The 14914-nt window shown below is 41.5% G+C and overlaps 1 protein-coding gene across 8 annotated transcripts in view; it reads left to right on the forward strand.

Annotated features, from left to right (window-relative positions):
* The window catches only part of DENND2B (DENN domain containing 2B), a 180097-nt gene that overhangs the window by 37570 nt on the left and 127613 nt on the right, over positions 1-14914 (forward strand). For 6 of the 8 annotated variants that reach the window (XM_055723099.1, XM_055723097.1, XM_027810361.2 and 3 more), the window contains one exon: positions 91-179. The gene's annotated coding sequence lies outside the window, so the exon portion shown is untranslated. Of the gene's footprint in view, positions 1-90; positions 180-742; positions 875-14914 lie in introns of those variants that run through there. The other 2 variants (XM_005442692.3, XM_055723103.1) reach the window with 2 other exon arrangements.

Raw genomic sequence — 14914 nt, forward strand, 5'->3', positions numbered from 1 at the left:
TGTATCTGTTTTTTCTTGTTTAGCTGGGGGATTCTTTCCTGTTTGAGTTGCATGTTCCTGACCTGCACATTTTTTTTTTCTTAATTGCAGAAACATGAAAGAATACAGGAAGTCCTGCATGACCATGATGAATACCTGCACTAATTAAGTCACTGGCTGGGTACTGGGAGAACAGCAAGGTAAGCAGTCAGGCCATGCCAGCAGCATTTCTCGTAATCTGCATGATTGTATTTCAACAAAGCCTTAGTGCTTTCAGATATCAAATTCATAACAAGTCAGGCGAAGACAAATACCCCGCAGGTTTGAATGCAATAGTTTTACTTTTAGTTCAAAGCTTTGGCAAGCAAACATCTCTGTTTTCCTTCTTGGGGGGGAAAAGTACAAGTTCTGTGGTGTGGTTGTTTTTTTGGGGTTTTTTGTTGTTGGTTTTTTTTTTTTTTTAAAAGGCAATATCTCTAATTTCAGCAATCGATTCATGACCAAAGCTCAGCTTCCTGGGCTGACTCTAGGGAGGGCTTGGAGGAGGGGTGGAATGCTTCAAAAACTTAGCTGATGAAAAGGCATGCTGTTTTGTGGATGCCTCCCAGAATTGTTTAAATCTGTGTGTGTGTGTGTCTGTGTGTATGCGCGCGTATGAAAAGAGAGAGAGAGAGAGATATCTCCATGGCAACTGGCCTGGCCAGTCTGTGTTCTCTGCAATCATTTTAGCTGGAATCAGTGCTGTGAAAGGTCATATGAAGGAGTTGTGGGAAGCACAGCAGGTATTAGACGCTAAACGACTGGTTTTCTGATTGCTTCAGATAATAAGACAGAGTTTTGTCTGGGAAATACAAATCTGAGAATGGAGTGGAAAGGGAAATGCTCCAAACTTCAGGTAACAAAAAATGCCTTTTTAATGTTATTTCCTCCCATTTTTAAGTTTGGTGTTTTGGTTTTTTCCGTGGTGTTTACTCTCAGCCGAGTGTCTGAGTGAGCTTGGATTCCCTGGCTCTGGGGAATGATGTCATGCAGCAACAGTTGGATTCTATTAGCCAGGGAAAGAGGAAACATCCTGCATTTTTGGGGGAGAGGAAAAAAAAAGATACTTTGGCTCTTTGTTGAATCTTGTGCAAAGACTGCAAGAAATGTTTTTTAAAAAAGTTTCTAACAAATTAATTCCCAGAAAATGTCATTTAGGATCTAGACAGCACCAAACTTTAAAACCGCTGCAACAATTACTCCTATACGCAAGAAAATAATTATGGAAGTGTTACAAAATTCAGAAGATGTTTCTTTCTTCTTGGATGCTCCTATGTTCATCTTTAATGAGAAAATTAATTGCACCGTAATTAAGGAGAGGATTTGGAACCTCTTTGCACTTGAGAAGAACCTTTAGCAATTCTCTGGAGAATGTGCTGCTAAAGAGTTTCTTCTGGGCTGGGCTCTGTCTCAAATTGCTGCTTATGAATAGATGATGCTGGCAGCATTGTTCTTAATAAGGTTTTCAGTCCTGGGCTATGTTTTTCATAGCTTTAAACCAGCCTTTTTGGGAGAGGGTAGCAGGGCAAGAAAGCAGAAAACTAACAATTTAGCAATTTGAAAGGGTCTTTTTCCCCCGCCTTTCCTCAGAGACGTTTGCTAAATGCTGTATTCGATACTCAACATTAGGATAGCATGCATAGCATTTTAAGCTATTAATGATTAATGTACGACTGCTGTGTCCTAATGAAAAGGCTTAGAAAACAGGTATAATCCTACTTCCTCAAACATCGCAAAATACACTGTACCTATAGCCACGATGAAAAGATTAGGTCACCCCATGCTGTTTAAACTCCTCTCTAGCAGATGCTCATCTCTACTTTTACACTTCTTTGTTCCCTTCTGTGCATTTCAGGCATGATCCAAAGCTTGCCCGAGTCCATGAAAGTTTTCCTGTCAACTTCAAAGGGCTTCAGATCAGCCTCTGCCTGAGAACTTCTCAGCCTGTTTCAGTCCTTTGACTGCAGGACTAGGCCACAAGCTCTCCGCTTTCTTTCATGAACTTTCCAAACAGAAGGTCTTTTGTGTTCCTCCAAACAATGCCAGGCGCTGCTGACTGGCTTCAGCATGGCTGCTGACACCGCTGGAGATAATAGTGATGCTTATTTCCGCTTTCTCCTAAAATCGTCCTAGGGGGAGAAAGTGCAGTGAATGGAAATCGGATCCTTCTATCCCACCTCCCCTCCTCACAAATGGCTGTTGTTTATGAGTGTGCGTGTGTGTGCAAATTGTTCCTTGATTAAAGGGCCCTATTGGCAGTGCTTCAGGGAGGAGTTCCAGGAAGACTTTTGGGGGAAAACACTGTTATCATTGTGATCTGCCAGTAGAATCCCCATGAGGGAGAAGCAGGCTGTCCTGGAGCAGGCAGTCTTTCTACAATGTGTGTACAGAACTGACAGCTGTCATCTGCAAACTGAGGGCTGATCAGCAAAGTCTAACACTTTGTTGTCCCCTTCTTGTCTACTGGATCTGACTGGCTTGATTGTGTAAATAAAATACTGCTGTTAGTGTATATCAATTAATAACCTGGTTAAGTGATTGGAGAAAATAATAATTTTTTATCTGTTTGATGGTTGAGAGCAGTTTAATAAGAAATCCTTGTGCCATTCTTGACTAGAAATGAAATGTCTGTTGAGCTAGTTTGTTAATTTGAGACATCCCTCTCCTTAAGAAGGAACGCTGTGATGATTACTCAAGTTTAAGGCTCTTTTGTGGGGAAAATGCTGTTAGTCCTGAAATTTCTGAGGCAAAGATTATGATTTTCAAAATCAGAACTGCTCCTTTTAATTGCTTACCTTTTACAGATGGTCAGATTGAGAATCCTGAGAGATCTCTGCAAGGTGTTGCAAACTTGGTATTCCAAAGGCAATGGTTACTTTTTGTTGTGTGTCTGTTCTGTGTGTGGTGTGATGCAGTGGGAAGCCTGGTGAGTTCTCTCCCAGTGTCTCTGGCTGAGGACATTTCCCGTAACGGTCTGTGTCTACATGTCACTTTGAAAAATGATACAAGGCATCATTTCCATAGTTCATTAATATAATTTTCATGTGTCCTAGCATTCTGAACGGTTCCAAATGAAGTTTGCATATGTTATGTACTATGTATACCTTACCAGTAGGAAATAATAATTAAAAAATCGTAATGTATTTATAACTATACTCATAACAAGATAACTTAGAGCTGACCTACTATAGTTGGGCATAAATATAACCAGCAGCCCATAGGCATTGGCACATTGTTTTATTCATCTATTAAGGGAGTAAGCAATTCAAGAAGGCTGCTGCTATACCAGGTAATACACACGTTCTTGTAGCTGTGCATGCATAGCGGCTCAGTGCTCAACACAGCTCCTGTGGACAGGTCCTTAGCCTAGCGTTTGCTGCCTGCTGTAGTTGTCACTTCATAAGTACATTTGTTTCTGTATCCTGAAGAGAGTTGCTTTATGTTGCTGTTCTGACATAAATTTCCTCATTGGTCCCCTATACCCACCATGTTTCTGCCAGTAACTGTATGCCCACATTCTGTCTGTGGATAGTCAGTGGCTCTGAGTTTTCCAGAGAGGTCAGTGTGGTTTTTAGATAGGATTAGTTGTGTCCTGTCTCATTGTACTTAGAAGGAAAGTGAAAGGATATGGTAGAAATCTTTTTAACGAAAGAAGTCTCCTTGACTATCTAATGACTAATTTTTGTTTTCTGACTTATGTTTATATTGCTTGCTTTATCCTGCAAAAGATCATATTTTCTGTAACTGCTCATTCTCCATCTATCCATAGGTTGACCATAAAAGTTTCTCTGTTGTCTGTTGCAGTGAGTTGCACATTAATTGGTATGTTGACACATTTGTCTTTATTGATTGGAAATACACCGCTTCGTTGGCAAATGAGCTGAGGCTACTAGGGCTGACTTTGTATCATTCAGTACTTGCTTCTGCTCTTACTCTTTTCTCTAAATAACTCCAGTCTCTTAGATATTTTTTTTTTCCTTCTTTTCTTCTTAGGGAAAGTCTGTGAGACACTGAAAAAACACTGTAGTTGTCTCCATTTCTGCTGTTTTCTTTGAAGGTCAGGTGATCTTCAGAGCACCTGATGTTACATTTGTGGACAGATGTACCCCTAAATTCTTGAACGTGAGATCAATATTCTCCATCTGTAACCTTATACTCACACTAGATGGAATTCATTGACTGAAAACAACAATGCTATTTAGAAGAGCTGCTCATGAGCATACTCAAATCTTTCCTTATTTTCTGTGAGTTAATTTCAATTCCAGCAGTTAGAACAATTAGTTCTCACAGTTATTTCTTCTCATGCTGTTTCCTAGTCATGGTGACTCTGACTGACTTTCTAAGGTGTAAAATGTGACATGCAAAAGGAGAGCTGTTCTGAGCAGCTCACACTGGATATGAGCATAGCTACCTTTAATTACAGCAAGAACCTTGGCATGATTGCACTGTCATTCTGCTCTGCAGTGCAGGCTATCATTAGTGCTAATCGGTGGTCTCTGTTCTGCCTTTGCATCTTTGACACAGTTACTCTTTGACAAAGCAGACTTTTGGCACAACCCTGATCAGAGAGCAGGGGAGATCTGGTGGTTTTCACAAAAACCTGTTATAATTAAGGCTTCCAGTCTGGGATTTAAACTACTTCTTCCTCTTAAAAGCTCAAGAGGCTTTTAAAAATATTTTGCAGGCTGAAAATGAACCTACGGCTGATAGAGGCATAGTCTGCTGACAGTACTAGCTGCAGCCAGATCTGGAGGAGGCAGGTGCTGCTCTTGTTCCTTCCTCAGGCTTTGCCTATGTGCTTCTGCCCTGAGTGCTTTTTGAACAGCACTCCACAGTTGTTCCTCAGTTTCATGTGACAACAGCCGAGTCCCCTAAGCAGTTAGAGGAGTATTGCACAGTTGGCTTTCCTCCGGTGCCAGCTCTTATCTGAGTTCAAGCCTCATGTAGCATTAATTTTCTCTGCCCACTTGGAGCCAAACTGCTGTATGCAAGGGGCTGTTCAAAGAAGTCCCATTTCCCTGTCTTGCCAGAGGCAGTGCTCCTCCCTTGAACCACTTTTTCCCCATACTGTTGCAGTTTGATGACAAGAAGATGAATCAGGGGCTAAAACTTCTGCCAATGGCAAGAATGCAATTTGGCACCCCTTGTGCCTGGCATCCAAAGGATATAAGCCATCAAATTATCTGTGCTCCTGGTCCAGCTGAGTCTGTTGGTTTATGACTAGAACATCCCCTTCTAAAGCATGCTTGAGAGTTAAAAGGCATTGCTAAGCATTTACCACATTATGGATGTGCTGAGGACAGTCGGGCAATTTTGACAGCACAAAACCTGCTCCCTGCAATGCTATTTCATGCCTTCTTGGTAGACAGCAAAAAGCAATTTGAGAGCTGCAGCAGGATGGAAAGATTTGTAGCTGCACAATTCATGTTCCCATGTTTCAGCCTCTCACAGGCCATGCAGACCTTCTATTATTAGTTTTAAAAGGAGAATAGCTGACAGCTGATTGGTTTGAATGGCATATTCCAGAGAGAGCTGTTTTATGACTGAGTTGTCAAGAGTGGCAAGCCAAGAAAGTATTGACTATAGTTACAAAGAAAAATCTCTGATGTAGAACACAATCCCGTTTATCCAAAAGATTTGTAGGGGACAAAACCATCTTCATACTGCTTTGCTGTCAACATGTTCAAACCCATGTGGGGGAGATGAGAAGCTGAAAAGCTCAGCCTGTTGCATTCATTGCCTAGCAGTTCCTGGGAGAGCTCCCTGGGGGTTTCCTGGCATGTTGTTGCAGGGCAGGGGACATATCACAACTTGGTCTTCAGAAACCTGCCTAAAAATAATTTCAAGTGACTCATTCTGGTGTTTGGTTTTTGGAGAAGAGTCAACTTGGTTTCAGAGGGAAGAGTTGGGGAAAAAACCCACTTTTGGACAATGAATATGCTTTATCTAATCAGCTGATGCTCTGGATTAGAGTCGCTGTGCGTCAGTCTGGGTTTCACCATTGTACTGACCCCGCTACACTCATGCTTGGTGCAGCAGATTGGCTTTTGGGAATGTATGAAGACCTAAGAGCAAACACTGTTTTTTTTCAGCGCCCTTTGTATTAGCGGCAACAGATGACAGTACGTTGCAAGTTGACCAGTATCACGCTGGGGCATGCACAGGCAGTTGCCTGGCCACCCCTTTTGTTTCCTTTGGAAAGCATTGCCCTTGTGTGCCAACTGTAAGCAAGACCCTGCTCCCAGCCTGGGCAGCTGAAGCGCAGCTATCTTTCCTTGGTCTGTGGCTTTAGTGGAGAACGAGAGCCAGTCCTGTCCCTGGAGCTGCAGAAGATGTTCCATTTAGGTCTTCTCTCTCCTACTGCATTGAGCCTCTGCCATGTCACCTGCTTTCATGGGGCTGTTCCCTCTGCCCCCACTTGGGATGCTCTGAGGGGGCAGGAGTCACAAAAAGTGAAAGCAAAGAGGGACGTGAGGGGAGAAGGCTAAATTGCCCACAGACACCATGGGCTGGGAGGAGATGACGTGTTTTTCAGTGCAGAGAGCTTGTGTCCTTGAGGGTGATTGGTGATCAGCTGGGCAGGAGCACCATTCCCTTGAGCCAGGCCAAATTTGTTTAATGTGAAGGTAGAGTGAAGGCAGAGTTGAACCTTATTGCATTTAGAAACATTCACTTCATGCCCATGATTGGCTGTGTGGTTTGGGGGGGGGGGGGGGGGGTTGCTATACCAGCTGGTTGTACAGGGGACCCCATCAGCAGGTTATAATCTCTTCCATGCCCGACTCGGTGGGTAGTACAATATACTGTCAAATTTTGCATTTGCATTAAGATCTGCTTTCTTCTATGGAGACATTATCCCATTTTCTGCTGAGGCACATCAAGAGTAAGGGTCCCTGCTGCATTTCGCTATTGGCTGACATGCATGGACGGTAGAAAACAAACGTACACATGACTCTGTGCCATGTATTGCAATAGGACAGAATGCTTCCTGGGCATTTGTGACTAACTGGAAGAACAGGGCATCCAAGTGGCAGCCCTGACTTGGAGATGATCAGCTGCAGCAACTTGTTGGCATACCCCAGCACAGTTCCTGTGCCTGTGGCTCTGATGCCTCTGGTACTGTTCTGAAAGTATGGCCGGATCCTCAGGTAGAGGAATATGAAGCCAGTGGAGTTATGCTAAAGGTTCCCATGATTTTTCTGGAAAATCTATGCAGTTCATGTTCTGGATAGGGCAGACTGATTGCAAAGTGCCCATTTATCTGGATATTCCAAGTGTCAGTGGTTGCTCTGGTCAGGCTGTGTGATGTCCTGAGATGGTCACATTCCTCTTTCTGCACCTCAATAAAATTTCCATGTGCAAAACCAGGCTGCACTGGGCAAAGCTCTCTTGTGCATCAACCTCTTGCTGAGTTGCATCAGGTGTGTAATGTCGTTTTGGCAGTTGTGTTGCTGGTGAGATATCTGACCTTGCCTACAGTAGCAATGCACATGGACTTCATATCTTCTGAGATCTGGCATCACATGTGCCCCTTGAGGACACAGGAACAGGACAGACTCCAAAGTGAACTTCCACTGGTTCTGACAAGGATGAGTTCATGCAGCCTGTATTGGTGCCAAATGATATGCTGGGTTATGGAAGTATTAAAAAACTATTAAATAATGATTTTTCATGAGAAAAGGAAAAAACTGTTTCTTGCAGCAAGGGAACAGTTGGCTGCTCCTGAGTCTGGGTAGAAAAGGGAGATGCCTAGGAATAGGTTGGAGGAACAGTGCAGAAAAAAGCCAGCAGATTATCTGTCAAAAGAGGAAAGAAAACCTTGTAAAAGGTAATTATGCTGTGGATGAGTTGTTGGCTTCCTACATGGTGGACAGATGAGTAGCAAAGTCAAAACCCAGACTTCTGACTCAGTGTAACACCATTTCAACATTTGTTTACCATCTGATTTAAAAGGAAACCAACCAACCAAGCCATCATTGTAGACTGGGAATCCTGTAAAATACTTTTTTGGTAACATGGACATAGCATTCCCAAAACAAATCATTCCAGGAGACTTGTGGTATTGGGGTGATGCTGAGAGCCTGCTAGGCTGTTTCACTGCTGCCTGCTACTGAACAGCAGCAGCAAATCTGTTGGCTTGGACAGATTGCCCTTGTGACACTGGTTCATTAACAGTTGTCACATCAGTTATATTTGACAGCCTCAGGTATGACAAATGTGAGAAAAGCTGTGATTTATCAGCAAATCCCCTGTGGCCCTAGTCAGGAAAGCATATGGCTAAGAAGAGAGAATTATTCTTCCTGCTCTTTGTTACTAACCAATCCTGCTCTTTCTGTGTGAACCAGCCAGCTAGGACTAGTTGCATTCCTCTGTAACTTTCAGTACCTCCTGTATGGGGCTGAACCAGTGATGAATTAATACATTTTTCGATTTGTTGAGGACTTTCATTCATTGTTTCAGCAACCAAAGATATTCAAAAGGCTGGATTCAAGTCTTGGGGAATGGAGCAGAAGTGCCAGTGTTCTGACTGTTACAGAGCAGGTTTGGGCACCCTTGAATCAAACTGGCTTTTTTATAGAAGGGTTATGGCGATTCAGACAGGTATGTTGAACCAGTGGGGTAAGCAGTCAGACTCGTTTTAGTAACTGCAACAGAACAAAACAAAAAAAGAATAGGAACATTTTATTTATATTCAACTATCTCCCTTTGAAATTCCTCATTGAACACTATAAGATGAAGCAATCCACAACTGTCCGCGATCTGTAGGTTATATATGGTATGTCAAATCACACTCATACAAAAATTAGTGGAAAAGGGATAAAATTACAGACACACAGAGATCTCTTTCTATCATGAATGTATCAATCTGGAAATCTAGCAGGATGCATAAAATAAGTCTTTGCCTCTCATGCAGGGAAGGTAAAAAAAGTGAAATACTAGTTGAATAAACTATATATAATATGACATAAATGAGAAAATGGGGAGGGCTCCAGAGCTTTGTGAAGTATGACACGATTGCCCTTTCCTGAATAGAACCAGATCTGCTTACAAGCATTCAGTTCATCTCTGCAGGGAACTGCAAACAGGATGCAGCTTTGCTAATATTGGCAGGTATTGGATTTTTTTTTTTGAACTGAAGTGATAGACCCTGGTGCTCCCTATCATGTGGTTGAGGCCACAAGGTTTAATCTTGGTGCTATGCACTGCTCTTGTGTAGTTTACCTGATAGCTCTGTGTGTGCAACGTATGCATGCATGAATTACTGCTTACCTCAGCTCCCTGTATGAGCAGCCTCCAAGTAGTAAAACTCACCAGGAGCATTTTATCGCCAAACCAGGTAGAAGCTTTTGTTTGGGAGATCCTAGCTTTGCCCGAGAGAGGTTTCCAAGAGCGTAAAGGCAAATCTGCTTAGTTCAAGACTGTTCTGGGACTGACCATCTCACTGGACTGCAGCAAGGCTGCGCACAGGCAGTGCTGAGCAACTCCCTGGCTTGGGATTTCCAGTACTGTCTCTCAGAGAGGAAATGGTGATGCTTCAGCTGCTCACTAGTGCACTGTTGTTTATAGTCCCACAGTTGTGTCATTGCAAACTTGAAGGTGATGACTTCGACTGAAACACACATAGTCAAATATATTTATTTTAAAACAGTAAGTAATAAATCTAATTATTATTTATGTGGTTACTGCTGTAAATTAAGTCAATAGTTTTTCCAGCATTGTTGGAAATTCTAGACAAAGCTGCCAAGTAAAACATGTGAATCCTATTTTATAGCTTGTCTGCTAGGTGCAAGGGGGAAAGCTGAATAAAAAAGAGATTGGGATATACCTCAGAAAGACAAAATTTACTGTGTACTAATGGCAAATGTCCACTCTCCTGATCTCCATGGGAGCAGTGGTGAAGAGATGGAACAGATCATCTTTATTATGACTGATCTAGCATAGCAGGAGAATGAAAGACAAGGGATGGAAATGTGTTTGTTCTCACAGAACGCCGTGTACCTCAGCATAGCTGGGTGTTTTGTGAGGTAATATCTTTTAGTTTACGTTTTTAAGCAAAAGCAAATCTCTATTTTGAGAAAGAAGGAAAAGACTTTTTAAGAAGAGGAAGGTAATGCTTAATGAATGAAGTATTTCTCTGCAAGTTTTGAGATTCTATCATGTCTGTGGCATTGAAAGTAGAAGAGGCATCACTTTAAAACAGCTGATCAAAAGGAGTTGACAACAATTGTGTACTGTGTGAACTTTGTGGGTAGCCTGACTGACATCAGCATGACTGTTTCTAGAACTTCACTCAGACTTCAGGGGGGAGCCAGTCACCAAAGCAAGCACAGACCCAGCTGTACTGAGTCTTGCAAGGGGAACCTTTGCTGTGAGCTGAAAGGCAGCTGGTGGCAGTGGTATGCACCATTACCAATTGTATTGTACATTCTTTTTCAAAACTACAGCAAAATGAAGTGTTAGTTGACTCATGACACTTACTACAAAGTTCTCTTCCTCTCCTAGTAGTAATCAGTCCCAGCAAGTTACCTCTTCCATTGCACCTTTCTGAGATGCAGTGATGCTGTAAGAAACTGTGTGAAAACATAGCAAACTCAAGTTGCCATAATGTTTAAGAGAAACTACTTAAGTGAGACTAACGTTTTGGGGTTTGTTTGTATAGTGTTCAGTGTGCTAAGTCCTAATCTGTGGCTGAGCTTCTGAGGTAGTGGGTGTAATAATAACTGGGCTAATAAAAATCAGGCCTGATAAGCATCACTGTTGAATTGGGTAAAATACTGCCTTTTTCTAGCTGTAGCTCCCCAAAAGATCAACACGTTTTGATTTTTGAAGACTCATTAATTATCTTTTGGTTAAAAGGAAGGGAGAACGACTCAATGCATCTCTATTTGCACGTTACTTTTTCCCAGTCCTGTCACAAATCTGTGGCTAAAAATGCAGTACTTACAAAATCTCTTCATCCTGTATCTCGATGGGAAGTTTGCATTTCTGTTGTGCTTCCATAGCCAGCACATTCCTGCAGTCAGGGAAGTAGAAAACCAGCTTCTCAGAACTGTGAAAAGTGCTTCATTTCTTAGCTATCTGTTCCCTAGTTTGGAATTTTTATTCTGCCTTTAAAATCTTTCCCCAGAAAAATGAGTTTGAAGCCCAGGCGGCATTCCTATATAAGTGACAGTCATCTTCCTTGGGAATTGAAGGATCACTGTCACCTGGAGTTATGGTCTTAATGACTAAGATGAACAGATAGTTAGGAATTTGTTGTAAATTTCTATTTTACCACTCATTGTTTCTTTTGAATGTAGTCATACAAGGAGAAAACGGATGTCATTGTTCTGAGACAAATCAAAAAAGGGTGGGACTCCCAAGGAGTAAGATGGAGAGTTAATATTCAGGCTGTTGTAACGCTAGGTCTCTTAGTCCCTGTAGTAGTAACATACTCCACAGTAGCCAGAGAACAGCCTAAATGGGATGACCCAGTTTGGAGGCAAAATCATTCTTCAAATTCACACACGGCCTCTAAAGACACACAGGGTCAGTTTTCTGATGTATTTGAACACTCAATTGCACATGGAAATTTTAAAATTGTAAGAAGTAGTTTGAAGTTTCATTGAAATAAAAATTAATTTGATTTGTTGATGAATGTGGCAATTCCACTAAACAGTCAGATATCTGGAAATCTCCTCTAACTCTGTTTTTGGGGTCTTGAGGTCAATGTTCTCAAAAAAGCTCTGAGGTCCCACTGACTTTCAGAAATGTTGAAATCCTGAGTGCCCTGAAAGCAGAACTCAAATCCTGTAAGCACCTTTTGCAAGGTGTTCCTGTATGCATACTCTGCGTTCCCTTGTGGGCTAAAATACTGTATCTTCAAACTGCCTCTGAAGTCATTGGTCAAACAGAAATTTTGGGGTTTTTTTTCCAGGTAGAAAAGTTCATTTTCAGGTTGGCAACTATGTTGACATTTCACTACTGTGAGAAATGTAAACAGTTTGCATTTTAGATGGAAAGAGAAATTGAAACAAAGTTGTCCTGAGCTGTGCAGAAGCTGGCTTAGCAAAGGCAAAGTGGATCCTTTTAGGAGTCATGGAGCTTTGAGTAGCATTCCTACAGAATCGTGAAACTGCGGAGAAGTGAGGAGAAAACAGTAAGAGATGGAGGAAAAAAAAAGTGACGAAAGCGAAAGTATAAGTGGGGAGTGTCTGCACCATACAAATTCAGAGGGATGTTCAGTAAAATGACAGTTAAGAGATTTTATCTTCCCCACCATCAAAACCTTCCAATTAATATGCTTTTTGAAGCAGTTCATCTTTTACAGTTTAAGTTTTCCTACTTAAGCTGTAGCTGGATTGTATATTTGCAGCTTTGTATCTAAGGCTATATTAATAATTGTAGATATCCAGGTAAAGGTAAATGTGACACCTGTCTTGGTGAATGGAGTTAGCTTGCCCCTAGATTAGGGGCAATAGATCTGTGATGGACGCAAAGCAGCAGATCAGGTCTCAGAAAACTGTGTCTATGAGTATGTGACTATACAGATTTTTCTTCTTCATTTTTCCCTAGATAAAAAGGTATATACCCAAAGGGGCTGTGCAGGGTGTTGTTGTATTCAGCTCTTCTCAATCTGAAAGCTGTTAATGGGTGGGAAAGAAACTGACTGCATGTCCAGTTGTGGGAAAGATATGAGGACAAATGCCTGGAAGGGTAAGAGGTATGTGTAAGGCTGTGAAGAAATAAAGGTTTTAAAAGTAATTGAATAATTAGCTCTTGTTCAAGCAGTGATTCATAGATCTTGGTCTTGGCTGTCTTTGGGCAGAAACTTTGGAAGGAGCAGTAGCCAAGAGGTGAATGAAAATGCACCATAGTTCTTTTGGCATATTGCCTTCCAAAATAGATGGTGGAGTTTCTTCTGATGGAGCTATAGCTGCGGTGCTAAAAACATTTCTTACCTTAGTCATGAACAAAGCCACTCAGAGCTGAGTTTACAAAAGATAGTCTACAGCAACTGTAGTCAAAGCAGGGTTCATTTTAAATTGTCATTCATACTGTAAAACAATTGCCCAGTGTCAGTCAAAGAGAGTTGAAAGACTTGAAGGGATCTAGACTGATTTGCTGTACATGTTATTAGGTGACCAAGTAGATAAAATATAAGAATGCTGTGCAAAGGAGGACATGGTGGTGGTTTTTGCATGGGCAAAACACATGCTTTAAACTTATCAAATGGAAAGCTTTGTGAAAGTTTGGTTAATAGTTAACAAATTATCAATTTTTACTACAGAAGAAATCTGTACCTGATGGCTGTCATAGTTTCCTTTGACTTCATTTAAAGTTTTATGTTAACTTAAGTCTAGTTTCTACTTCTCCAGGTACTGTGGAAATCTGATTTGTGGTGTGGTATGAGTATATCCTGATTGAGTTGGAGATTTCTAGTGCAATAAGCTTTGTGAGAAAAATGAATATTTGGATATGGCATGTTAAATCACAGACTAGATTGCTGGATTTCATGCTTGGGCTGAAGGACCATGTTACCAATTTAAAGGGTTTGCACCTTTTTTTTTCCTCTCCCCCCCTCCTTTTCTTTTCTTCCTTTTCCCTGCTCAGAGGTAGAAATAGTGCTAACCCAGGGAGCTGATGGGGGTTTTGTTGTGGTTTTCAATTTGTTTTTTTGTTTGTGGTATCCTGGCATCAGATGCTTCTCTCATCTTGCCTTATGCAGAGAGCTATTGACAAAAATTTTGTCAGCTCTGTTGTAATTTTTGGGGTGGTGTTTTTACCAATGGAATATTTTAAGACACTGTGGAAAACTAGAGACAAATACTGCAAAAAGCAGTGAGCCTATAGTTTGAAATTAGTCATACTAGACCAGTGTTCTTGGATCCCAATTTCCCTTTAATTTGAACATCAGAGGGTAGTGACTCCCTGGAGAGCCTAGGGAGGCTCCTGAAACAGCTCTGAGACTTTAACGGGTATAAATAACCCTGTACCTTTGTGGTACATCTTAGCTGCAGAATATGCAACTAATGGGAAGCACTGGTTATTTATTTTGGGGTTTGAAGTTGTCAGGGAGCATTACCGTGACACTGCACAGGAGTAATAGGGCTAGCCTGCTGTATAGACAGTCTAGTGGTGAGTTAAAGGCAAAGCTGACATAAAGTATGTTTGAGATCCCACTTATGCTGTTACTAATGAAAGGACCTTTCTGATGCCTTTCCAGCCCAAGCTGTTGAAGCTGTGTGTACACAGTAGGTTTCCTTTTCTTTTAGTCATGAGGTACATAAGTGGACTTGCTTCTTTGTGTCTCTGGGCAGTTGGATTCTGCTGCATTTTCCCTTTATGGATGATCCTGGTTGAGAAGTCTGCTAATCTCCATTGAACTTGACAGAGAAAAATACTAGGGATATGGTTTTGAAACTGAAAAGTGCAGCACTATAATAAATTGTGGCTCTCTGGTTGAACATGAGGATAAAATTCATTCCAGACCCTGTGTTCGAATGGAACAGTTTATGAATGGAAGCACAGCCCCTGGATTGTATTTCAGCATTAGTCTCTGGTTTGGAATTGTGCTATTTCCAACATAGACAAGGATATGTATTTTATAAGCTTCCATTCTTCCACTCTTCAGATTGTCCAAATATAAAATACCTTGTGCTGGAGATTGCTGTGGAGTATATGCCATAGGAAAAAACATTTTATTTTTTAAAAGAAACAGGTTAGTAACTGTTGTGCACAGTTTTCAATATTTAAAATAGCTTTATATTTGGCTGAAGGAGAACCGGCTAATGCTCAGAGGTATCACCACTGTATTTCTGCTTTTCCTCACTATCCACGTCTTGTTCTATGGTCATCACCTCTGCCTCAGCTCTGTCACCCATCAGAGAGGGAGGGATAACTCTGCTAGATGGCA

The sequence above is a fragment of the Falco cherrug genome, chromosome 10 (assembly GCF_023634085.1).
Source record: "Falco cherrug isolate bFalChe1 chromosome 10, bFalChe1.pri, whole genome shotgun sequence".
NCBI classification, from domain to species: domain Eukaryota; kingdom Metazoa; phylum Chordata; class Aves; order Falconiformes; family Falconidae; genus Falco; species Falco cherrug.